Here is a 25,743-nt window from a genome sequence, read left to right as displayed (position 1 = left end):
TACAAAATTACAATATGAATCTCCCACCTAAGTCAAGATATGGTATCCTGTCGAGGACTGTGTGGCTATAGGGTGCCTAAAAATGAGACGTCGCTAGGGGTACACCACCCAAGTTAAGGTAAAAGGTAAAAGCGCGGCGAGAACTGTATGGCATTAGGGTGGATAAAAATGATATGTCGTTAGCGTTTTCCCCTCAAGATTCAGGCACATCTTGTTGTACATAGCCTCGCCCCTCTATTGGACCTCTGGGGGGGTCGATCGTAACATTCTCCATTAACCTTGCAATAATGAGGCACTCAACGAATTGAATAGCATGAGAAATAAAAACTAAAAACTTAAAAATAAAAAAGTAAAAAAAAAAGAATTTAAGTTAAACGGTTTTATATTGCAGATAAATGTACTAAAAGCTAAGCTACTAAAATAAAATCGTGGGGACACTTGCTACTTACCACTAGGTGGGTGAAGTCTCATGCCATGTCTTTCGATTGTAGATATTGGACGTGCCCCACGATTTTATTTTAGTAATCATAATTTCCATGAGATTATTTTTTAGCTTTTAGTACATTTATCTGCAATATAAAACCGTTTAACTTAAAAATTTTTTTTTAATATACATTTTCTAGCTACACCTATCAATTCTACTATTACAGTATCATACAGAAACTTAAATGTGTCGTCCACAAAATATTTCACTTTGAATATAAAACAAATATTAGTTTTGACGTTGCAAATAGAAAGCTGGCGTTAAGAATCACGTCTCTATGAGAGGTCTCGTCCCGAGCAAATTGTACCTTCGTCAAATTGACAAGTGGCGTTTACAACTTTAGATACGTTCTAGATTTGGATATTATGTATTTAATATTAAATAATGTATAATAATGGAATATTAAGTGTTTACGTCGCCATCACAGGGTCTGACTGTGATAGCGACGATTGGGGGTTTGATTCCCAATTCTAGGGGCCAATTATTTTCATTTTCTCGTTCTAGTAAAAACAGTAAGGGCAAATCCACAAGCAATGTCTCAAAAATTGGGCTGTGCGTGCGAAATGGAATATTTAAAAAGTAGGTTAACTCTGCCTATGCCTCTACTATATCCCGTGTATAAAATATATAAACAAAGGTGACAGTTGCCAATCGCACATGCGATAAGTGTGGGTTCAATTTTCACTCGACAAAATGCTTAAAATTTTAAAATTTATTTTAAATTTTTCCATGCTTATGATGTGATTAAGCTAGAAACTGGGATTTTCGCCATCAAATATTAAAGTTTTATATACGTCATCATAGAGTCTTAATAAAAAAGCGAATATTATTAGCTTCACGTTTCACTTCAGGCAGAGAAACTTCGTTACTCACTTTCCTTTCAATTTTCATGACATTGTGTTAGAGCCACGAAACTTAACTACGCGCTTTATCTACCAGAGCGCTTCTTCGCCACGATGATTTCAATATTGAAAATAGTATTTAACCTCTTGAAATAATTGTAGTTAATATGTACATTGTATTTCTAAATAAACACTATAATGTATATGTATACGTATGTATATTTTAGTTGTTAAATAGCTTTCGCCTTTATGACCGGAAGTAACCCTCGCCTTTTAGATTAGCTGGGCTTTGTTTGCCATTTATCATATAAGTACTTAAGTAGAGATTGTGACGACTGTTGTTAATATTTTGTTCATCATTTTAATAATTTTATTTAAGTGAAATAATTTTCTTACAAATCATATAATGTTAAAACACTCCGTTCTCGATCTCCGTCTTTATAGTGTTATAGCTATCTATTATCTTTACAATTTAGCTATAACTAAAAAGGTTTCTGTATGAAGAAACTACAAGAGGTAAGTTTGCCATTAACCTCGCCATATATGCTCTGCGGGGAGTCCTGATGATTTTTACGTGACCTTTCGCCAGTGTCATCAATACTGTGTTCTCGAAGGTCGACTGAGACCTCTTGTTTTTAAGTTTAAATATAATGATACAAAAAATTGTATGGAGTTTTAGAGCTGAACACTAGCCTTTTGTATTTAAACAAGTAGACGCATTAATTATTATTATCCATTGTCATCAAAAATTTAAAAAACCTTTCATTCTAAATTTCTAAATCTTTTTAAGTATTTTGCTTAAATTTGGAGTCATTGTGTCTTGACTTGTGGAACTTAACGTCGCGTTTTGCCTTTTTACCAATAATATAAATAATTCAATGCACCGAGCGAAAATCACGACTAAGGCTAATTATATTCGCGGCGTCTATTAACTATAACATTCTAAAACATCTGGTGCAAGAAAAGATATCAAAACTTACCCTAAATGTAGAAGTTTCAGTAAAAACGCTATGATATAGAATATAGAACATATATTGATAAACAATCCAGAGAATATAAGTTGGCATTGTATGGCGTCGTCATGTCTGGCAACGTTCCAAACCATCGATCCGTATGTACCGGGGGGTGAACTGCGACCGCCTTCCAGCCCAGTAATGTAACCGTCTTCGAGCTTTTTAATACAATTTTTTGAATAAAAGCGCTTTGTACTTGTTCGTTGTTGTGAAATATGAATGTATATTCATTTTAAATGCAAAAATTGATTTCTTTTTGTATTATTTTGTTTCGTTTGGTTTTCTTTAACAAGTCTTGATAGTAGAATGAAGGTAGGGGCTACAATTTATGTAGAAAATATTATGAACTCTATAATAACGAGTTGAAAATAATGAATATTCAATGAAATATTAACATTATGTATATTTAGGTTAAAAATATTGTTAACATTTGTAGGTTAATGCATCTTCCTACGTGAAAGTAATTAATAACAATATTACTCGTATATAAATATAACGTATATTTTTAAAACTGCAATATGTAAATAGCCTCGTGATTATTTTGGGTAGTACGTATTTTTTTATGTAGAAACTTTTTTCAGGCAGGAATAATGTTAAAAAAAGAAAGTAGTACAGTTTTTTTTTAATATTTTTTTATATTAAATTTTAAACATATTTACAGTACTTGTTAAGAATTTTAGTTAGTTTCAATTTTTGAATGAAGATAACAGAATTTTGAAAATATTATAAATTTATTAAGACATTTTATGTTATACGACAGAAGTTTCCCCGGTTTAACTAGACTATTTTATGTTTCCAAAATCATAAAAGCTTTATATGGACATTAGTAAAGTGGACTCAGATGGTATTAAAAGGTAATGGGCATATCAAAACTTCGAGCACGTATACAATTGAAACGTTAGAAATACCTAAGCTTATTTAGGAACTTTGGCTACTTTGCGACGCGAGCTTTTATACTGTTTTTACTGTTGCGTACAAACGTGATGGATTGTGATTAGTGGGATCTCTCTGCGTACCCTGCTTGTGCAGGATACAGCGTGCAAAAAAAAAGAGTCATAAGCAATTTACTAAAAGTAGTTTCATTTGACCGCAGTAGCGGAGGCGCGAGTGAAAGCTAGTAATATACGAGTATATAACAATACATCTGTCGTAGTCGAGTGTGTGAGATGGGATGATTCGCACAAATCTCAACGTCAATCATTTGTGATAAGGGTCTCCATTAAAAAATAATGTTTATTTATAACTCTACTAGTACTGAAATGACGGCTTATTTGGTGTATATTAGATTAAATGTAATGTGGTAATTGTGGGTTTGAAGTCGGCTTAAAACTTTAATAGAAAAAAAAATATAATAAAAATATATTGCTAAGAATCATTTTTGTATAAATATACATACTTTGTAATAAAAAGTTGTGAAAATGCAGCTCATATCACAATATCTGTCTGTTGCCGTTGTGTGGATTCTCTACATTGTTTTTTACATTTTTAAAGTGCTATTCTACGCTTAGAAAAGAAAAATACTTTTTAAGAAACCATATAAAACGGGTACCTAAACGGCAACCTATTAGATGTTTCATCATTAATCACAAGCAAAAATTGAACCCTCATTCACAAAATCTCAATCACAATTTTTTAACTCCAGTAGTTTTGTCTACGCTTTGTCTGTCAGTCACTCAGTAAAGCAAGAAATATATATATAAATATCTATAAATATATAAATGGTATACTGGATTGGTCATATAAAAAGTATGCATATATTAACTCTATACATATAATTAGATAGGAAGTGGATAGTAACTTGTTAGTTAAATGTAGAGTGCTGTGCGAAACTTTCTAAAGTTTTCGAAGGAAAGTTTTGAGTTAATTTCAATGTTTTAAACAGTCAACTTTAAAGTTTTGATGGAGTGTAATTCACGGGGGGCTTATTTAAAGGAAAAGTAGTTGTCCTTTATTTATTACTAACATACATACATTATGTATACCGTTTAGTACTTTTTTTGCTATACTGCAGTGGATTGTGGGTTCGATTTCTGTTTGTGTTTAATGATGTGACGTCTAATAGGTTGGTGTATGGTAAAGGTAAAGAAAGTCGTTACCAGTCATGTTCAGCTTTACAATATATACAATAAAGAAAATATGGCACACATATGCACTCTATGTAGGATGGATGATATTAAAATAATTATAATTTCCTTGCCTTAGTAGGCAAAACGTGTAGTTGAGTTCCGTTATTAAACACGCAATGTCTCGAAAATTGAACAGAACATGTGCAGCAGAGTGTCTAAACACTTCGTCTTCGTCTATGCACTTTCCGGCAAATTTTGAATTTCCTTGAGTGGGAATTGAATCCACAACTTGTCGCGTTCATAGTCACAAGCTCGTGCCCCTGCACTACGACTGGCCTCAACTGGCTTTCTTTATAACTAAATAAATATTCTAAACATTTCCAAATCAATTTAAAGTAACCGCAAACACTAAAAAGCATCTACATGCAAATAAAACGTGGTTTAACCTTTTTCTAGTATATAAATCCAATAGAGGATGTTTTTACCAGAACAAACAGCGGCATCGCGTATGTAAATAGCCGACTGCTGCCGAAGCTGACACAAATCCTGAATAATTGAATATTCATTATTCGCACTGAAATAGAACGACTGTGTAGAAGGAATTTGATATCCGGTTTTAGTTTTTATCTAAAAAGTAATTTATTGATACTATTTTGTTGTATAATTGTTTGTGGAACCAACTTCGATAAGAATTTTGCAATATAGGAATCAGTGAAATTACTAATAATAATATTGTGTAAGTCATATAACATTGACATTGCACGGAGACCGCGCTTAGGCAAGCGCAGTGTAGGACGCCGATGCAGCACGATTTAGTTATCTTGCGGTCATCGTTGCTCAGGCAAGACAAAAGCGGCGTTTAGTTTCGCCACTCAACACGCAATACTTTCAAAAATTAATATTTTTTACATTAAAATAAAGCATAAAAAAATATTATTTCAGAATCCTTTTTAAAATTTTCTTAAAAATTATTTAGCATGTGCTTTGCACATATACTTTTAGATGCATGCAACCGAAACATAACATTAAGATAATATATTGTATTTATCTTCTTAAAAGTTAATAGTAGTGCTTAAATATAAAAGAGTGAAACTTCATAAAAGATTGGAAAATAATATATAGAAAGGAGGTCGTTTGTCACGGTCTGTGAGCAGCTACCAATAGCTACGGCGTAGCGCGATGCGGGATACTGTGACCCTAATTGTGTTATACGTTTCCACTGTTGTTATTATACATATTATTTCTATCTCTCAATATATTTTATTGTGGATAGATTACTTTTTGCGCTTTGTTCTCTCTGACTATATACAGTGTGAAGCTAGTTTAGTTTTTATGAAATTATATTTTAAGTCTGTGTAAACAAGAAATCAATTCATGACTGCATATGCAAGAAATCAATGTCACGCATTTATTGTATATGACAAAAAAAACGAAATAACATACAACTTATTGTAATAGTTTTATTATATAATAATTTTAAATGAAACACTCTGTATATGGAAAAAATGTAAATTAAATATTTTGTCATAAATACACTAATAGAAAAGTGTTAATATCCAGTCATTTATCTAGAGTATATTTTATCATAACCGAAAATATTTCGTAATACGATTAAAAACTTATCAAACGCTTTCTATTTTAATGGAGAATTTAATAGCTTTTTATTAAATGAATGCGTCAGCTTAAGCTTTAATAAATCAATGAGTTTGTTATTTGTAGATCCTTTTTTAAATTAAACAATTAAGTGATATGGATATTTATATCATAATAAGCATTTAGATTTTTTTCATTAAATTAATTATATTATTGTACTGCTTATTTATGCATTCTGTTTTGAATTAAAATTAATTATTCAGATAATATTTATTACTTTATTTTTATATATATTTCAGATTTTACTAATCATTAGTAAAATCTCAAATATATTGAACAATGAAATGTCAAATAAAATCAACTTCCGCTGACAAAGTAGACGTCTACGTCGTAGCACCTGCTACGACATAATTGGTTTTCGTAGCCGCGTTACCTATTTGTAATAACGCTAGGTACTAATTAATTAGCAACATACCGTATACCATGTAATTGTACTTTCATGTATAAATTATATCATTCTAGAGTTAATTTGACTTAAGTTTTGATATTAATAATAATTCACTATTCATTCTAGCAAGCAATAATGATATAAGTTTATCATATTAATATACATTAATAGTTTTTTTTACATAAAAATATAATTTGCATTTATCTTTATTATTTTAACTGTTATTACAAATTTATTTCAAAATATTATAGTTAATTGTATGTAGGTGTCATCATTCCATTATTTATTTTCTCTCCATACATCATATCTGATATATTATACATATCGAAAGTCAAGGCAATTTTTTAGCCTCACTCTACATATCAAGATAGGCAGAGGAAACCTAGTGTAAAGACACTTCGTTCCTTACATCCCTTTCAATTTTCAAGACTGCATGTTACATGGCGGAATCAGACCTAGGAAATGAAAATAATTTGAGTGAATCAACTATAGCATTTATAGTTAAACACTGTCCGCTATTTTTTTACGTTAAGTAAAATTTTGACATTGATATAACTTTACTCTTATTACTTTCCAACACTTCCTAACTTATCTGCCTGTGCATGCCAAATTTTAACTTTAATAAGCTCTTTCTGGTAACTCCATATATGAATGAATATTTATATGATAATATAATTAGAAATATCATATATTTAAGTATTATTACATCTATAAATCGTAATATAAGCTGTACATTCAAGATTTCAAATAATGGCTATCGAGACATCGCAAGTCGAACAACGGCGACCCTACTCATAATTACGTTTAGACGAGTATTTATTAAATACACCCACGTCAGTCCTTAATTAAATTGTAGCATTCATTCTACTAACGTACATTATATATTAATTATTTTTGGTATAGCTATATGCTAGGGGTACAAGCGTGTAACTGTAAACGTAACAGTGGAGAGTTCGATTCCGGCTCGAGGAAATAAATTCAATAAAAAAGCTCACCGGTGAGTAAAAAAATATGTATACCTAAATTAAACCCATTTAAAATATACCCCAATATATGGGCTAATGACAGTTCCGTTACGAAACAGGTTATCTTTTTAAATACAAAAGTAAAAATCAAAGCTCGTTATTAAAAATATACTTTTAATTATATTCCTTATATGTTGTATTGATTAAATGCTATAGTTAAAAAAAAGTTGTTTTGAAAATTAAATTTGATAAATTACGTCGTTTATAAGTATGAGGCAATTTCTAATGCAAATGTGTAAGCGAAATTTTACTCGTAGCGTAATTCTCATAGCTCCATACTAGACTGAAAATATTTTGTTTCGGAGTTTGGAAATGAAATTCCACAAATTCAATTTAGTATTAAAAATAAATTGCACAAATATTTTTATTTAGCGACAAACAACTATTTATTGACAGACTAATCATATTTGATTGGAAACGCGAATAGTATAACTTCAGTTTTGTAATTAATTTATAATTATATTTAATACTGTCTCGGTGTATACGGTGAATTCTACATTTAGAAAATTGAAATACGCATAGATTTTTTATTTTTTTCTAAGTTAGGTCACCGTCATTGGTAGTTAGGCAACCGTCATTGGTAAATTACAGATACTTTTTTAATCGCTGAGAATTAGCATTTACCCAGACCGCCCTCACGGCAGGCAAGTGCCTTACAATGAGCGATACTGTGGGACTCATCGGTGCATTCGAACCTACCTACTAAAACCTGCTTCCACAGGGTTTTAGTGGAGAGGGTCTCCATGAAAATGGTGGAAAGGCCCGCCCATTGCGGACCACCGTCACACGTGGACATTTAAAAGTGCCAACAATAGTCTTTTTCAATATTCAAAAATTTTTAATTTGTAATATATTCCAACGGTAAAAGAAATATACAGAAACTTTAACTTTCCAATAAAACTATTTCGAGTGACCCATTTGTATAGAATGGTACTGCAAGTGGCAGTTCCAAGATTGTGTATTTCATTCTGCTGCGTTGGTTCTGTATATACGAATGCATGGAATATACCGGGTGTTCAATATATATTTGTAGTACCTTACAGTCTACATGTTATATGTATATTCACAAGGTGTGAAGACAACGTCTTACTGTAAACGCGATGATTTTGGATTCGATTCCTACTCAGAGAAATTAAATTTTATCTTCTGGCTAATAACGAGGCAAAATGCGGCTTTCAGTTCCACTACTCAACGTACAATGCCTAAAGGATTTGAAGTAAAGTGGGGAACGGAAGTATCTTAGTGGATAACGCAGGTTTTTAACACTAAGTCCTTAAGTTTCTTGTGCCTTATGTATTTTGAGCTTTAAGCTTAAAATAAATACATGATTATAAGGAAAAATAAAGTGGAACTGTCAAATAAAAAATATAATCTTAACAAAAATCCAAATCCAACAGAGATCGTATTAAAAGTAATGGTTAAAAATTTATACATTTTACTTCATCCACTTTATATTGTATTAATTGAAATAACAACAGATTTTTAATATTTTTTTACAATTCTTCCATAAAGTAAAAACATTACATAAATTTAACTCTACCTTACAGAAGAGATATGTAGAGTATGTAAATTCTTACATACGGTATGTTAAAGTATGCAACCACATGTACTACTGGTACTAGACGTGGAATGAGCATTGGAATTGTATTCAATCGATTTCAACGTTTGATTGTAGAACGTTGACCGACAATAGTGAAGAGATTATACAATGCTAGCTTTGTTAGATAAACTGTAGACTGTAGTGTGCCACTTTTATTTATTGTACTGAAAATACAAAGTTGTTTTGAATGTGCGAGATAACGTGATATATATATATAGTTAATTGTAAAAGAAAATCAAGTTTCTTTACAAGCGACTTCTTTATTCAAAAAGGAGGTTCTATATTTCTTAATTATATTTTATTGATTGATTAATAGTTGATGTCAAGGAAATGAAGTCATAGAGCATGTAAAAATATTTATGTTTTATTCAAATTCAGGTAATTTAATATTCGACATATTTGTGATTAGTAACAGGAGAGATCAATTCATTATTTTTTTTATAAACAAATCTAAGCATTCAGAGAAACAATAGAAAAATAAGCCTATTTTATTAATATTGGTAAAATAAGTATATTTCCGTATAATCAAATACAAACAACATACAATTTACTTTCCACTTAAACAGGAAAAAAAAACGATATAGCAAAAAAAATCCTCTTCGAAAGATTACGCGATTTATTATACTTTTAAATTACGACGTATATTAATGCTTTTCGTGTCTGTATATAGCTACCCTCCACCCCGGGGGGAAGTGTCGGGTGATGTAGCAGAGGCTTCCTATTGACAGCTGTGATATATATTATTCCAATGGAAAAATGAACAATTTAAGCATATTTTTTTTATTTCATGCTTTATTCCACATGTACCAGAGTAGGCAGAGGGAGCCTAATGGTTCGCGCTATATGCCGTATCATACAACGTGAAATTGGCAAAAAGAAACATTTAAAAATGGAACAAACATGAAATCCATATTTCACTTAAAAATAAATATATTTCACGCCAAACAAAAGGAAAAACCAATCAAAATATATTTTATACATTCGGAATATACTCTGCGTAATATATTTCTGATACACTTTTCCTTTGCATCAAACCACAAGTGAAATGATTAAGCGCATCTGTATTCACAGCACGTTCTGCTTGGGCGACACTGGAAAATTATATAAAATGACCTTTCCTCACTCCAATTGGGAACAAGAGGATTGCGTGTCTTCACACAATGACGAAAACGTAAAGAAACACCTTTTCAATACGGAAATTATGAGAGATTAAATGAGAACAGGATTTATTTGAAATCTCTTAGGTTTGAAAAATTTATAGGTTCTTTTTTTATTTTTAAATTGGTAAAAATGTTTTTGTTAGTAAAAAATGTTAAGAGGATATTTATAATATCAGTAGCAGGCTAAGAGGAGGAATTTAGTGTCAGCAAGGAATAAAAAATTTTTCATTTCAAAATCGAAAAAAGTTGAAAATTTAATGCAACTAACTGTTTATTTAAATTTATATATTACACTTAAGTAACTTAATATACTTTAATGAATTTCCAACTTTCCTTTACTTTGATGAATATAATATGAATATAATTCAAATTAATTTCTGGAATCCTTATGTTTATTCTTGATATCACAAGGACTCAACATTTTATCATCTGCTTTGAATAATAAAAGTAACAATAAGTAAATAGAAATAGCATTTTCTCACCACATTACAAGTTTTAGAAATCGCTACGGAATCAACATCCCAGTCACGGACGCTCACAAATTAACGCTTAATCAACAGACGTGCGATGTTATTAGGTATTTCGTCTTAGAAAATAATATAGAAGTGAGATGTACCGCATAGTAATAAAAGTAAATATTTAAAATATGGATTATTAAACATTCTTTATTTAGCTTTTTTTATTTAGAAGAAAATAAAAACTATGAGAAATGTTAAATTTATGTATATAAACTCAGTAATAATATTGACATGAAAATTGTTATTATATAACAACCACTATAACTATTTTTCAAGACATTTTATAAAAAATATGCAACTGTAAAGTCTTTTTCAACTGTAAAATGACAAAAAGCTACGAAGTGCTACGAAAGTGTATAATAATTAAGATATGATTTATTTAATTATTTGTATGCAATGTTAGCCATTATATGTTAGATATTTTACTTTTTTTATATGAAAATATGCTGTAAATATTACACATAAAATTATCACTTAAAAGTAGAGGTAGAGACTTATAAAAAATAATATTTATACCTCAGAAATAACATTTTCTTTCCGTTTCATTTGCTTTCTATGAAATAATTAATTAAGGTTGACCTAGCCTTTAGAAACAACATTTATATGTGGTTCCTAATTATAAGTTAATAGGGTATATTTTCCATTGCAATGGTCAGCGTAGCACTTCGTAGCCGAGTCACGTAGCTGCGTAGCCGTGTGCTAATTGTCTCCGCTAAATGTTGTCTGTTTGGAGAGCTTTGATGATTCATACAGTTTATGTGGGAAGCGAACTGAAGTGAAAATATGTGGTAGTATTTTTGGTACATATTAGAAGTTTTTTTTGGGTTGGGCTTGTCTGAAGGGTATATATTCTATGTAGTATATATGGTTTATCTTAAAACTACTAAATTATTAAAAAAACTTTTAACGTTCTACCACAACTTAGCGGATTGCATATTTTTATTAAAGATATTTAAGATGTCCTACGAAGTAAAAATTTATTTACCTACAGTTATTTATATCCGCACTGGGTGGCTTTCTTTTATTTTTTTAAATTTATTCATTTAAAATGTTTTTGTTTAACTTAACTTTTTTTTTTCTTGTAAGGAGAGTAGGTAGAATGAACGTAGTGTGAAGATACTCTGTTCTACATTTTTAAAAATCACAATTATCTCCAGCTTGCCTTTAATACATATTTCGTCGTCGTCGTCGTCGTGTTTAATACAACTTTCGTCGCTTTGTTTTAAAATGTTTGCATTTAGCATTTACATTTCTCGCCACGCTCACTATGAGTCCCTTGAGAGATTTTTCTTCTGAGAAAATTGTTGTTTCCGGTCACGTGTGGGGGGGTCACATTTCTGTGTTTGTAGCAAATTCACTTGGAAATTACGGCTTAGGATATTTGGTGATACAATATAAAGTTGCTTTTTATTACGCAGACTAACTTGTACTGTATTTCATTTAAATGAATATAATATAAAAATCTTGTAGACAAGAATATAATAAAAAACAATAGAATAATAGAATATAATAAAAAATTGAGCAACCCCACTCAAAACGTTATATTTTGCATATTGGACAGAACGTAGATACGTTATCCATGGTCTTAATTATAAATTTCCTTAGGCTAGGTTAGGCATGAAAGTATTAAGCGTTAGACTTCTTTTTACTAAAAAAGTATTAACAAACAAAATAACTAATGCCACGTTTAAATCAGAAAAAAAATAATACGCGTAAGCGATAGGTTCACATATAAATTTACTAAACGTAAGGAATTCAAACGGTTAGTCCAAATATCTGACGATAGCGTCAAATGTACTGTTACGTAGCGGTAGCTATAACAAATAATTGAATTAATACAGTTCAAATGAAAGAATTGCTGGAATTTTTATCTCAACGAGGAGAATTCCAGCTTGTTTCCATTCTGAAATTCAGGCACGAACAAAAGTATCTGTATTTTACAACAGTTTCATTTGAAACAATGCTTAAATTGAATATGCTTAGTTTTTATCTCGACAAGCCTTTTCAGTATTTGTATTAAAGTAGCTCAAGCTTTTATTTGGTAGAGCTCTATCCGAAAATAAGGTTTGGAAAGTTTCGTAAGCCTTATTGTTATACAATAAAGTAATTAAAATTATTTTATTGTTGTATTAAGTGGCAAAAGAAAATGAAATTTTAGAGAATCTAAGATTCATATTGTTATTTTACATTTCAACGTATTTTAACGTGAAACAAATATAAAAAAGGATAATAAAATGTTTTATATTTTTGAAACGAAATTCTTCTTTTTTCACGCATGCATATGAATGACATTAAATAAGCTACCATATCCATATGTAAAGTATAAAACAGTTGATTCTTTTAAATATGGATGATACTTAAATATAGCATAATTCATACTCTTGCAATTTCATCCTTCAAAATCCTTTAATAGTGAAGAAGGTTCAAGAAAATCTACTTAGCTGCGCAAAATGCTAGCGAAGTTCCGTAACTGCATCATAAATACTATGTCTCTATCATCTTCACTTTTGAAAGTCTAACATTATTTAAATTTAATGGTTTTCTCGCCAGTTATCGTAGAAGCAAGTCACGTGAGTATAGCTTGTTCAAGCCTTAGCCATTAACAAGCGTTATATATTTTATGTAAAACTTCTTTTGGGTTACTATTGAAAATAATACTAAAGTAATTATTTATGTAATTTTACATGTACAAATTTGAATTTATAAATTTTATTTTAAAGCTTAGGTCCATACGTCTTTCCTCATAGCACGGAAGGATATCCATTTTTAACTTTTTTGAGATATTGATTGGCGAAACTTAACGCCACCGTTTATTTTGTTACCGAAAGGAACTCACAACCGCGCAAACAATCAATTGCACGTTTTTGTATAACATTTAAATAGTACAATATATTAACATTACTAATGTTTTTGTAATTTTTCACCAATAATCCAGTCAATCAGGGATTTGAATGATTTATTGCCGAGCGGATTACGGCGGCTCATTTTGTTTGTAGGAGAGATAAATGTTTTCAAGGGATGAATTGGTGAACTTGTCGATTCTATATCGTTTTAAAAGATCGAATTCTTTATACTTTGAAAATTTTACAATAATACTTTTTTAGTCTCCTGTAAAGCTTATTATAAAGGTTTTTTTTTAATTCAAGGGTCAAATACTTTTGTTGTAGCCCATAGCTGTGTCTAAATATATACAAAGTACATATAATTCGCAAACGAGCTAAAATAAATACTTAGATATTGAAAACAAGAAAAAGAAGGAAATTTACATACTTATACGTCATCTAAACAATACGAACAAATCGTAATATCAAAAACTTATCAAATCCTTATCAAAATTGGGTCAATATCGGTATAACGTTTAAGTAATAACATGATTTGGGTCGACGGTAACAAAATGAAGTCACGCACGCCCCCTTGTAGAGACAGCGGATCAATTTCGTATGATCGATGGTCTTTCCATACGTACGTACTTGTAATTGTGATAAATTACTGGAAATTATTCTTATTAATGGTTATGGATGCTATGCCTACTCGGGAGAAGGAATATATTTAAATTGTTATTATTTTATTTGTTTTTGATGATTGTACTGCACTGATAAGCAAGTGTGTCATAGAATTCTACCAATCAACAGGGAATATCCAGACAATTGATACACTCTCTGTTTTTATTTGAAAATACGTAATTCTTAAGTTATCCCGATATTTATATTGAAATGTATGGTATTTTGTTTCAGGTATGTCAACATATTGTTCTAGACTCAGCCAACGTATGTATTAATGTTTGTGTACAATTTTTTATACGGTGTAGCTTACTCGAGTAAAAATATATATATATTTAGAAACGTATAAAAAATAAATATTACGATCATTCCGGGACTCGAACCTGCACCAATTAAAAACTGTGCTTGTCGTCAATTAAGCTATTCGTTTTTGTCGAGCAACGCCTAAATTCCTAAAAGCTTATTAAAATTTATTTTTATTATTAGCAGAGATGCTAGAGATAAGGAGATTTTTGCAAATTCCCACTATCCAAAGATTATTTCGAAGAAAAAGAATTAGTTTTTTAATTGAAAGAAAAATATTCAAACGTATATAAGCTTGAAATTTCCGCTAAAATAAAATATTGACATTAAAAAGACTTTATGTATATGAGACCCGTCATGACGCAAGACTGTAAACAAGATAGGTCGTGGGTTCAATTAACACAGAAAGAAATTAAATCGCTCGCTCTATTACGAGGAAAAGTGCGGCGTCGGGTTCCGCCACTTAACACGTAATGCCAGAATTCAGTGAAAAAAAAAGAATGTATTTTAACGAAACATGGCTAAATACAAGGGCGTGGGGCATGAAAGTCACTTTAATTAATATTTATGTGTATTTTTTACATTATAAACGAGACGAGCGATTAAATTTAATTATAATTGCGTCACGAAATTCAAAACGGTCGTAATCATTTTGGGACACGCATAATAAATTATCACATATTTAATTCAAGTATTTATTTTATATATACATAGGGTGTTTATAAATAAATAATAAAATTTACCTCGGCTATTTTTTCTTAGTATTCACGTCGCGCTTTAACTTACTGGAAACAAAAATAATTTATCATTATTACATAGTCTTTTCTCTGAGTGGGCATCGAACTCAAAACCATTAAGCTCACTTAGAAGCTGTCGCACTACGCTACGATGTCCAATGCAACGACTCCAAAATTCATTCTAAGAATAGAAAGTTACATAATAATATTTTAAATCCAACCTGTCAATAGGTAGCGGAAATAAATTGAGTAAAAACTCTTTAATTTCCCAGCGGAAGGAAGTTGCGGCTCCAGTTACATTTAAAATGAAAAATTTGAGACTCTCTCCTTTGATTTGGAAATGGAAATAATGAAATTTATTGGAAATTCGATATAATTTTCGTTGCTAATAAGCAAGCTATTTATAGCTGTGAATTATTATGTTAATATTTTAATTTTGTCGCTTTGGTCGACAAAGCACAGGGCTGAGTTACCGTGTGTAAGTGTAAGTGTAAGTTGGGCGGAAAGTGAGAAATGAAGTGCCTTACACAAGGTTCAATTTTGATCTACTGATTACTGATTGCTAAGCCGATGGCCATGGGTTTGATAAAATACATAATTTTTTGAATAAAGATTATTCTATAAATCTTTACTATGTATGAGTGTCAAATGATATATATATATAACAAATAAATCGATTTTTAATATTAAGTAACATATAAATATTACATCTCTAGTTCACAAATTAATAGTTTCAGCTTACTTCATGCAAATGTACCATTATTAAAGAGTCCCGAGTTTCTTTTAGCAGATTTTCACGTGGAACCTAACGAGTTGTTACATTGTAGGAAATTTTTCATCGTGCTCGAGTTAAGGAACTGCAAAAAAAGGGTTTAGTTGAAAAGTTTGGTCTTCCTCTTACTGCGTCGTATTACTTTTCGCAGTCGGATATTAGAGTACGCTGCTTATTACATCACGAGCTTCACGGTGTATTAGTACAAGACTGTAACCGTAATAGTTGTAGGTTCGAGTCTCGCTGTGGCGTTTTAAATATTTTATTTATTAAATGAAAAAAAATAGATAAGTTAAAATAAGAAAGTAAGTTTCAACATTGCTATTATAGCAAGATGTTGGTATAATCTATAGAAGTGAGTGAACTATTGTAAAATATTTGTAGATAATTTTTAAAAAGTATAATTTAAATAGAAACTGATAAAATTGTATAATGTTTAAATTGTACAATTGAATATTATACATGTTTAAAATTAGTTATAATAAGGAATGTTAAAAAAAATTTAATCATTAAAATATTTTAAAGTTTTCATTAAAAAGCAAGCAAGAAGAGTTTATTAAAGATGAACTAAAACTTTTGATGTCCAATTCACTATTTTAGCGTCGTTGCTGGCTATTCTAAATGTAGTAAATACATAAGGAATAGCTAACAAGGACATTGGAATATTCAACATTTCAAGAACAGGATTAAAGGAAGAAAATAAATATAACAAACTACAATTAGTCAATTAGTTTATTACTATTATTTAAGTCAGTCAATTATCGTGTAAGATATTTAGTTACAGCACATTTACAGTACACAGCAAGGCAGAGGGAATCTAGTGTTAAGATACTTCGTTCCCCACTTTCCGCCGAATTTTGGAGGCACTGCGTGTTGATTGGCGGAACTCAACACCGCGCTTAACCTCGACACCAGAGCGAAGAAATGGAAATATAAATTTATCAAGATTTCATCAAGTGGGAATCGAACCTACAACCAGTCAATTTTACAGTCACACTTTGTGCCTCTGCGCCACGACTAGTCTTACTCAAGTTGGAACTTGTACTTAGACAAAATTGTAAAATAAGGTTAATTTTAAGGAAGCAAGAAGAAATTGCCGATAATGGAGAATCAGAAGTTAATCAAAATTTTAGCGTCGTTGCTGGCTATCCCAAATGTACAAAGTACATTAAGGATAACCAGCAATAATGCTGAAAGGTTCTACGTTTGCTAAAGAAAAGAAAAATAAATAGAAAAAAGAAAATCAGTGAGCTGAGCCTGTAAGGTCTGTCAGTCATAATGGTTATTTATTTGGTCAGTCAGTTAGCTCGAAAATAATAACTGTAGTATAATAATGCTAGTTATTTACTTTAAATATATTATTTCATGATTTACCTTTTACAGTGTAAAAGTGTATAAGTATCATAATATCTTGCTTACTATTAATGTTGTAAATGTCATTTTGCTACTTATACCTAGTACTAAAATAATTTATTATACTATTATTAGCTAGGAAAGCGATGTTTATGATAAAATATTATGTAACATGAAAATTATTTAATAATGTCGTAGTTTAATTTCATGTTCTAGTCCCCCATATCTCAGGGTAGGTTCTACGCTTTTAGGTCGTATACGAGACACTCAACAAGGATTCCGTACTCAATATCACTACAGCGGAGAATTGAATATAATTCGTTCATCAGCCGAGAATTGAACCTATAACCATCGTGTTCATTCGCTATCCGACTGCAATGAATACCGTGACAACTTTCTCTAATATTCTATAATATCTAATAATATGACACATGCAGAAGAAGCACTAACTTTTCAACTAAAGCGTTTTATAGTCCCTGAACTCGAGCACGATGAAAAATTTTAAACATCTCGTTAGTTTTCAAGCGACAATCTGCTAAAAGAAACTCCAAAGTCTTTAATACTGGTACATTTGCTTCAAAAACGTTGAAACTATTTATTTTGAACTAGTTCTGTACTATTTATGTTTATTCTTTGTATAACTATCATTTTTATTATATTATATGTTTAATTGACGCTAGTGATTACATATTGAATAATTATAGGACTTTATATACTCAAGACGCAATGTCCCCAGAATTGGGCGAAAAGTGGGGTACGAAGTGTTTTAGCACTTTTCCTCTGTCTACCCTGATGTTTGCTGGATACAGCGTGAAGCTGATGTTATGGAATGGATCGATTCCCACTCAAGAAAATGAAATATATATTTAAATTTATATTTTAATTTCTTCGTTCTGGTGTCGAGGCAAACCCCTACATTAAGTTCTCCCACTCTACAAGCAGAATTCACCTACCCCGGTGTGCGAGATACAGGATGAAGGTGATTTATTATTATTTTTTAATGGTACTTTTTTACCAAATTTCACATTACATATTCGTTAAACTAATAGTTTCCACCTTTCTAACTTATGTACTTTTAAACGTTTTACGAGCTCGTTCCAACCGATTCATTATTACGTCAAGTTTACGTTCACTTTAGGAAACGAGGCGACATTGTTCTTTACGGCACTTTTTGTTCGAACAATGTAATGTAAGTTAAAACTAAGTACACATTACTTTGTATAAATATTAAACTCAATATTAGCTTTTGCTAGCTTTTGTTCGCATTGAATTGCATTTAGTTCTCTTTTCCTGTGTAAGTGAGATTCCCTCTGGTTACGCTGGAAGCTGAAAAAAATACAAGATATTATTTCAGTTTCACGATTTATCCCGCATAGTGAGACATCCTATAAACATAAATTAATCATAATTTTATTATAAAAATATTTTATTATTAAAATAAAGCGAAACCAATAAAACTTTGTTAAAAGTACACCACCAAGCACATAAAACAAGTGAGCGACTGTACCGCCTTGTTCCGGTATCCGGTTTTGGACTAATTTATCAAGACACAGAGGAGGAAATACTTAGCATTACATGGATTTACAGTGCCCACCAAGCTGCAGAGTGAAGAGTTCAGACTAGTGCATGACACGCACAACCGAAGTGGTCATATAAGGACTTAATGATTTCTAATTATTTTACAAGATGAAAGATGAAAAGAACATTCAAATTTTGGCGTCGTTGCTGGCTATTCTAAATTTAGATAATACATTGAGGATAGCCAACAAGGATGTTGGAATATTCCACATTTCAAGAAAAAAATAACCTAATAACATACGAGTAACATTGAAAGAGAACAAAAACAAAATATTAGTTGTTCAGTCATCGTTTTCATTATACTTGAGTAAATTTGTAAAATGCAATTATTTTTAACATACATCTTTGCAAGAAAGAAGAAATTATCTTTAGGTGGAGGATTGAAAGAAAATTATAATTTTAGCGTCATTGCTGGCTATCCCAAATGTTTTAAGAAAACATTAAGGATAACCAGCAAGGATGTTGAAATATTCATCATTTCAAGAACGCGATGCGGTTACACTCAGGCTAGTATTAATTTATCTGTACTATATTTGGTATTTATGTTTGTTAATGTGTATTTTTTTATTTTAGTAGTAGCAAATAAGCTACTAAGATAAATAAACACGACCAAAGGAAAGTTTTTAAATTAACACAGTTTTTATCACTCTGTAAACTTATATTTTGTATATACGACTATTTGTAGACACAATTACTAGTAGTTTTTGTTTTCTTCTGTATTTTATTTAAAAGCCTATTTGACTTATTCTAGTGTAGTGAATATTACAATATTTTTTTATTTGTAAGTATTTTTTATTTGATTATGTGATATTTTAGCTGTTAGTATAATAAATTTAGAATTAAGTGATTTTATAGCTTCACGCTGTATTCTACACATAGCAAGGTAAGCAGAGGGAAACTAGTGTTCCTAATGAACTCAATGTCTCAAAAATTGAGTGATGCGTGGCGAACGCAGTGTCTTAACACTAGGTTCCCTTGGCCTACGTGCATGAAGCTATAAAAAAATATTTTTGTAACTTTAAAGTTATAGCTAAAAAATAAAAATTATATCTTATAAGCATTAGAATATAATATCTTATAACATTTTGTTTCACATTCAAAATGTAACTATTTTAATAAGTAGACCGAGGTATTTTTATTTTTATTATTGTATTATTTTATAGTATTATATTTTCTACTTGTGGACAATTACCTCAGTCTGTGGCTTCATCTAGTCCATATGTTTCCTGCCATATACCAAAGAAAATTGAAAAGGTGTCCAAAATCTTATTTGAAATAGTATAAGCGTCTTAAGATCTGGTTTTTTTTTCTGGACTCGTAAAAAGTACTAGTAATTTGGGTTAATCCGGGCTTTTGGGTCCAACATTCAGTCTGTATGGAAATTGAACGACTTCGTAGAGCAGGCTTCAGATGAGAAATTACTTTAAGAATCGTGAAAAACTAACTTAAAAAGATTATTATCATATAAATGTTTGAAGGATTTAAATATTTATACAATGATAACCTTTTCTGTCAAATATTAACTGAATACAGTTCATGGGTTCAAGTTCTATTTTATATAAGAATAGTCGTCACTGCGAAATTTATTTTCGAGGACTTTTACTGGAAATATATATATTTTACCTGTTTCTGTATGAATTTCGAGAAATTATCTTTTAGTGCTACACACTCCGCATGTAAACTATATGTTATTTGCAGCCTTCAAGTCCAATAGCTCTAAAAATAAAAATCAGTATTTGGATTATTTTTAACTTATTACCTTTAAAAGAACTTTTATCATTAAATTATTTAATATTTTAATATTATTGACTAAGAAACGTCATAACAATGAAAATACATAATGTACATAACACACATAGTGTACATACGGTAACACGTACAGCTACGTAAGCATCTATTGTGCCACAGCGACCAATTCTTCCTAACCCTGAATATAAATTGTGATCAATTTCGGACTTTTCTCCAAATTCGAACTACATACAACTGAAGTATTTCTGCAGCTGTCTCATAAGAATATAAATGACTTATAAATAAATTTGTTACATGAAGGTTGATGAGACACTTATTCGTTTGGAAGAAATAACGCTAACAAAATGTCTTACATCTTGTTTAAACAAACAAAATGAAATAGCCTAAAAGTAGTGACTATTTAATACTTTAGAAAGAAAATAATAACAGCAACACAGAGATTGTCGTTGCGGAACGTGTCATTATTTGACGGTAAGCGCGATAGTTGTAGGTTATATCTCGTGTGAATTAATTATTTTTATTTCCCCAAAGACAAAACGCGGTGTTGTGATCCGCCAGTCTACATGCTTTGTCTGGATTCGAACAAAAAAAGCGGAATGTTTAAAAATGAAACAAAAAAGAATAGAATACTATTTTCCTACTTCACAGAAAAAATAAATAAAACGCATCGCATACACTTTTAAGTACATCAAAATACATTTTTCATCAAAATAATCCTGAAAACACTCAATATGCACACTGAAGAACTTTTAAAAGCTCTGGTTGCTACAGTATTATTTCCTACATTTGTAGTATTATATACCGTAATACGAAGTAATAGGGTTTACAATCACTTAGTTCTTTATACGTTGGTTAAATCGATTGCTATTTCTATTTTCATACATCGAAGCCAATTCGCGATGTTTTCGTTTTAGGCCGATATGAATTTCAGATTTGTATTGTTACTTCAGTTTTTTGTACATTTTATTTTATTTTTGATATTGGTTTCTACTTTTGTTATAAATTTGTTTTTGGTTTGCGTTAAGTAATACCAACCAGAGAGAGAGAGAGAGAGAGAATGCGATGGTTGTGCCTATTTGTAAATGTAAGCCAAATGATAGGCAACTAGAAAGCAGGGTCGAAGTAGATAACACCTACTTAGAGACAGGTAACAGTAGCTCGTAGTAAATTTCTAATTAGGCAAACCATATTGCCAGGTTAATTTATATTTCCACTATTTCGGTAAATCTTGGCCTTCGTGGTAAAATACCACATTAATTAAGAGTTCCTGTGTCATAACGCAGCACCTTCTAAGTGTTTTAGGTAATTGTTACCGCAGATACAGTGAGTTACATCGAAATGACTAACGTTAAGTAATCTATAAACTTCATCGATAAATTAATTAAAAGCTTAAATAATTAATTAGAAGCAGTAGTTCCTGAGATTAGCGCATTATGCCAAACAAACTCTTCTATTTTACAATATTAGTATAGATTTGAAATACAAAAATTGCCTTAAATAAATTTTAAATCTGCAATTAACACAATCACAATCCATAATATTTTTGTCGTATACATTAACAAAGATTACCGCAAGATAAAGGTTCTAAAATGTAATCTTTGCTTCCCCTTCATGTCTCACATTAGAGACTTCCTTTATTATTTCCAGCGGAAAAATTTAAGGCAAAATATACTTTATTTCTCGAGAATAAGAATCAAAATCTACAAAAAGGATGTATATCGATACGATATCACAACATTTTAGGCTTTATTGAGAAATATACCTTATTACAAACATTTTAAGATTTATTATTGCCCATGACGTTGAAGAACAAAAAGATCCTCTTTTCTTTCTTTGATCAATGATATTGAAAAATAAGCGCTCAGGCTTTTAGCTTTTTTCCTCTTACATTGATGAAGCAAAGAGGAAGACACGATACGTAGAGATAATCATTGAGTTACATTCAATACTAATATTTATATATTTTTTTGTTGGTTTAATTTGGCTTTGATGTTTTACTGTGAATTGCGGCGTTGAGTTACGCTAGTAAAGTTAAGGGAAAAATTTTAAAAAAATACTATCGGTCGTACTAAAAGTTGTAATTAACTTTATCAGCACAGTGAGTGCAAATATTTTAAATTAATATATATTTTAAATATATTTGTTTCATAAATACTAACCTTATTCATTCTACTTTATAGCCATATAAAGACATTGTTTGACAATAGCTGAACTTTATATCGTCACATTTATATCAAAACCTTTACTTGAAATAAGTTATCATTTAGCTATAGGCCACAATGGATCCTGTACCTTGTTTTTCCTTAGAATCACGCTGTATCCCCTCATAGCAGGATAAGCAAAGGAAACCTAATGTTAAAATTCCGTCCCCACTTTCCGAAATTTGTACTAATTTGTGAAATTTATCCGAAAAGTGTGAAATAAAATTTACACCGCTTAGTGGAAATCGAATTCATAACCACGTTTACGGTGTGCCATGACGATCTCCATTTACAATGGGTATATTAAACATATCAGAATTCAACTGTATGAAAATTTTTACATCACGAAAGTTAATAAAACTTTGTGCCTTCACCTCACGTTCATATCTTTTGGATGTATAAAATTTTATTTTTCCGAATTGTATTAAAATGATATTCTTTTAATATTGCCATTTCCATATGATTATATGACATAAATAGAATATTATTTCTATATTAATTTTGATATGTATTGAAAGTATATTAAATTAAAGACATAGCGGTGCAATAGGACAACACCTGTCGTCTAGTTGTGGATTCAATCACTTCCTCATTCAATCACTCGTGAAATGGCATTATATTTCCTCGCTCTGGTAACAAAACAATTGGTTTATTTTCTAGTATATTTATAACTCAGCGTAAAGGACAGAGTGTTTTAACACTAACTTCTCATTCAATTCAACTCTAAAAAACTCAAACCCAAAATCAAATAAAACTTTATATATACACAAATATTATTTCGAGGGTTGTATTCAAAATGTGATCAACATATCCACGTGAGGCCACCATACAATCTATTGTTACGTTTTAGTCCAATTAGGCGGCACTAGAGGCAGAATTTGCAATGTAAATGATATTGCTGGGGCCCATTTGCAACTGCTAACTAAGCATCGCTAACTAGACGGTTAGATAGATCATTATACGTGGTTCTATAAGTAAACATATGCTTATTTAACTTTTTTTGTTATTAAATTGCTTTTTTTTATTCAGGTCGTCGCGGTGCAGCAGCTAGTTATGGGTTCAGTTCCAAATTATTTACATTTCTACGAAGAAAAGAAAGCATATTTCTCTATTTTACAATACATAAACACAATTATTGTATTTATTTTAGCTTGCCGTTGTGTATCGTATCTATCCCTCTATCTAAATAAATTATGGCTACAGATATCTCACAAATAAACCGTTTTTATTTCTTTTTGAATAAAGCACCTTGGCACATCCTTCCCGTATGTTGCATAGAGGAAACCTAGTACTAAATAAAACACTGTTCTCAACTTTGACCCAATTTTCAAAATATTACGTATTAAGAGGTGGCGAATGAATAAATTAATTCCTCCGAGTGGGAATCGAACCCGTAACCGACAACTCGATCAATCAACCTTCTTTTATGGGGAAGGTAATAATATTCTTTGAACGTAAGTCACAAAGCTCCAGCCAAGAATTCGCTAAGTTCGTAACTTTAAAACGCTTTGAATTCTAATTTAGTTGATTAAAATTGAATCGTATTCAAATGGTAGTTGTAAAATTTTATTAGTCAGTTAGAGCTCCCGTTACTCTGGAATGAGCTAATTTCTACGGAATATAGATTGTAAAAGAAATCTGATTTACGCAGACATTTCTGTAGAAACTAAAAAAATATAATTATAAGACTATAATAATTGGCAGATCTCATATTAAAATGAATTGAGGCCATGGTTTTGGCTTCGATGGCTATAGCTTATAAGAATCTTTTTTAGCATCTGTATCCCGTTCATCGCAGGGGAGGCAAAATAATTCTGTATTAAACACTTTGTTTTCCACTTTCCACCAATTTTTGATATTATAGGTCTATTTATAACTAAATTTCATACCGCCGAGTGAGAATCGAACCTACGTTTACAGTCGCACACTTGTGCTCCTAAGATACGACGGTCTCATTTGTTCTATCATTACTTTTATCAAACTAACATCTATTCTTTTCCTACAGTTTAACCCAAAAAAAATGTGTTTGAAAAAGAAAGAAATCAAAGGACTACTCGAGGATCATTAATTACGTCGGCGTTGTTACGCGGGCGTGTCGAACTACTTGTCCTGAGAGATAGCTTTGTTTGTATACTCTTATACTAATGTATAAGAATTCTTTTATTTATTTTATATATTTTTTTAGCTATAGTCTTTACAAGGCTGAAGAATTTGTATGGTTAAACGCGCTAGTGGTTTTACTGGATGGAGTTTTTTTTTAATTATTATTGTATAATCCGTTTTTCGAGGAAGCCTATAGCCTATAGCCCTGCGATCAGAGTTAATTTGGGCATCCATGATGTATCATCCTATCCTATATCTTATAAAACAAAGTCGCTTTTTGTGTCTGTCTGAACTTTCTAACTCTTCTTCTTCTAAACCACCCAACGGATTTGGATGCGGTTTTCACCATTCGTTCGAGTATTTCTCAGGGAAGGTTTATATATAGTTTATTATTTGTACATTCTTATGTAAATTAACATAAATACGATAAATGTGTATAAAGTCCTACCCGCTGAGACACAAAAAAAATGTACTGGAGTATTGTTCCTCTTAATAAGATCTACAAAAAAGTCCGCGATGGCATATTCGTATCTTTTAAGAATAACGTGTAGTGATCATATTTCTGTCTAAAAATAGTAATTTCAATATATTTTTTATTGTGAGGGATATTTTTCCATAATGGTATTAATCCTTATCCTTTAAAATACATTATTAAATTTCTACGTTAAACGAAGATAAAATTTGCTTTTTAAACTATT

At 30.7% G+C, this 25,743-nt stretch overlaps 1 protein-coding gene across 2 annotated transcripts in view; it reads left to right on the top strand.

Moving 5' to 3' along the window:
* cpx (synaptic transmission protein complexin) overlaps nucleotides 1–25,743 on the top strand; it is a 174,334-nt gene that overhangs the window by 32,477 nt on the left and 116,114 nt on the right. The gene's annotated exons all lie outside the window — the stretch shown is intronic.

This window comes from Heliconius melpomene, chromosome 19 (assembly GCF_056956725.1).
Source record: "Heliconius melpomene rosina isolate 202511_hmr_F chromosome 19, ASM5695672v1, whole genome shotgun sequence".
Classification (NCBI taxonomy): Eukaryota; Metazoa; Arthropoda; class Insecta; order Lepidoptera; family Nymphalidae; genus Heliconius; species Heliconius melpomene.
This window is presented reverse-complemented; position numbering and strand designations above follow the sequence as displayed.